Genomic DNA, 3,009 nt, shown 5'->3' with positions numbered 1-3,009 from the left:
CAGAATTGTCGCCCTTTTCACACACATGATCTACACTAGACAATTCCTACCTTCAGTCTTGCCACTCTAGTTAAAAACACATGCATTGTGATACTGTGCAAACATAGCTGGCAAAACTAGTGTGGTGCTGAAAGCCACATGGTTCTGTTGTAAGGATTTTGGATATTCCTGCTTTTCCAAAGGGTCAGCTCCATTTTTAGGAAAACCTTTTCTCCTCCCTTTGGCCAGAAAACACACTGCCAATTATAGAGAACCTTTCCTGTGATATGTGGTGGATGTCCTGGGAAAAGCAACTTCAATAACTTAAAATAACTGGGGTTATTTTTAACAGGTTGGTTGGATCTAGTTGAGCTCTTTATTTAGTAGACATGTATTAGCACCTTAAACTGCCTTTCTTTGGAGTAATCATAACTGTAGGAGGACTGTTCTGTGTCTACTTACGCACTTGGTCATGGTGAATTTGTGCCCATGCTTAGCACCAAGTTGCACCAAGTAGCACGAAGTGCTTAAATTCCATCAAATTCAGTGGGATGTAAGTGGTTGAATGCCACATCAAAACTGAATGTTTTTCCAGTTTGAGATCTCAATGACTGCATATACTCTATGTAAGTGGATATTGAACATCCACAGTCACAGGGAAATCTCAGTAAAATGTTTGGTAACTATTTGGTAAACCATTATATTTACTTCCAAGACGGTATGCTTCACTGCATTATTCTAAGTCTGTCTTTAGGAATCTCAGGAATTAAAGACCCATGGAACTTGAAAACCAGTGATTGCCATTGCATTGGGGGCAAGCCGACTGCTAGCTTATAAGGATATTGTGCGTAGTGGCTCTTTGCAGCTGTACGATAGCGGAGCTCTGACTCCCAACAGCAGGAGAGCTAGTGATTAGTGTCCTTACAAGCTCTTCAGAACAAACACGGAATCCTCTAATTCCTGATTTGATACATATACTAAGTAAGAATAACTAGGCTTATAATTTCTGTCCTGATTCATTTGATTACTAATAAATTATTTCCCATATATGGAAAACTGACTTTATAGACATTTTCTTTGAAAGAAATGTGCTAATCAGAAAGGCCTTCCCACTAAAGAAAATTACCTTCATCTGGTCTGTATAGGTTATTTCTCTGTTCAGCAGCTTCCACAACAAACTCCAATGGGGCACAAATCGTTGCTGAATTTCAGCTGAACTCCCTGTGCAGGGACAGATGGCATTAATATGAATAGCAACTGAATTAACACTCAGCTACTGCTACCTCCCCAGCACAAGCAATGAAACCAAGCCAGCATTTTAATTGGGAGATTTCACATAAATATTTAGGTTAGGTAGAGATGAAAATAGGGCATTATTTATGGACGGTTGTTAGCATCCCAACTGTTTCTGTAACTACGTTCCTCACAAAATAGATCAAAGAACAGTAGTAAGAGCAAGCTATTTTTTAAGTATTAACAATATATTCTTCAGAAATCCTAAGGGAACTTGCTAACACTGTTTGCCAGGTGTTTGCGATGTCAGCTAGCAGGCTGAGTTTTGTTTGCATCTTCTATTCTTCCAGGCTCTGAGGTGGCAAATAGCTTAAACATCTGCATGAGCTAGCAAGGCACTTCAGTTCATGGTATCACCTACTTCGAGGTGAAGGTCTTTGTCTGTTCAAGGGCTTTATGAAAAAGGCTGCCTTTAGTCAAAGATTTAAAACGAAATACATGCCTCAGCCGTGAGCTGCTGAACTGGAGTGTGAGAGCTGCGTTGCTGACAAAGAGATGAGAGCGGCTGCCACAGACGTGTTTGTACACAAAGCTCTGCATTAAAGACAGGCTGAGGGCTTACAGCAGGAGCAAAAGATGTGACACAGCCACAAAGGAGCTCTCACCAAGTACGAAAGGAAAAGCTGGTTTCTGTTTCCTTAGCCAGTTCCAGCACAGGGGCAGATTTGTTGTGCTCATGTTTCTGTACTCATGTTACCGCAAGAGATCCTCAGTTGGATTTTTTTTTTTTTTTCTATCAATACCAGAAACATAATGTTGGGTTGATATAAAGCAGGTGTGGTAAAAACGGGGTGTTTCAAATACTTGGTAGTCCAGATGCGTTGATCTGGAGTGGCTGTTTTGGTTTTAATTATGGTGGGCATGCATGGCTCTCATTAATCCAAACAAGTCACAACATTCTGGGGGAGAGATGTCTATGTTTTGTAAAGTTTCAAAAATCTGAGATTGGGGTTTAGGAAATTGCTATATAAAATTCAAGGAATATTAAATTTACAGAGGGAAAAACATTTTAAAGTCTTAGATTTTTAAAAGCTGCACAGTACTGGCCTCTGCGTTCCTCTGTCAGTCTCGATAAATGTTCTGCTTCAGTGGGAGCAGAGCTGGGTGAAAGAAATTCATTATTCTTTTTTGCTTTCTGAACCATCGCGTGTTATTTCTTTCGGTACTTTACCACTATGTAGTTATAGTAATTCTAAATGGGAGGCTTCAGATATCCTTCTTTTACATTTCAGGTTTCTGGACCCTCTGCCTTACAAAGAGTCAAGAACTGATGTCATGAATTAAAAAGTAAAGGGCGGGGGGAATGCTCACTGTGATCTCAGCTCATTCTGGATCCTGTTCCCTGGTCTGACCCATTTCCATCTGGGATGCGTGCAGGTGGATTTATCCTGCTCTTGTGTCTCTCAGGAGTTGTTCAGGCAGGCAAGGCAATCCAGCACAGAAGCTCCTCTTGACCTTTCTCTTTTGGCTGTTACTAAATGAGCCCTTGGGGGTGAATCGGCGGAGGTGCATCATTGCAATTAAGCATCTGGCCAACCATTTGCTGATGTGAACTCTTTCTCCTTGAGAAGCGTTTGAAAGATGAAGTTGCTATCACCCAATGCTACATGCCCCCCTCCTGCCACATTCCTCTTACATTCTCAAGGGCACCCTTGTGCGAGCAAATGTCATTCACGTAACCCAGTGAAACAGGATTGGCCACTGAAGCAATTATTTTCGTTTCCCTCACCTCCTTTT

This window comes from Harpia harpyja, chromosome Z (genome assembly GCF_026419915.1).
Source record: "Harpia harpyja isolate bHarHar1 chromosome Z, bHarHar1 primary haplotype, whole genome shotgun sequence".
In the NCBI taxonomy this organism is placed as follows: Eukaryota; Metazoa; Chordata; class Aves; order Accipitriformes; family Accipitridae; genus Harpia; species Harpia harpyja.
The sequence above is the reverse complement of the archived record's forward strand: the minus strand, read 5'-3'. Positions refer to the sequence as shown.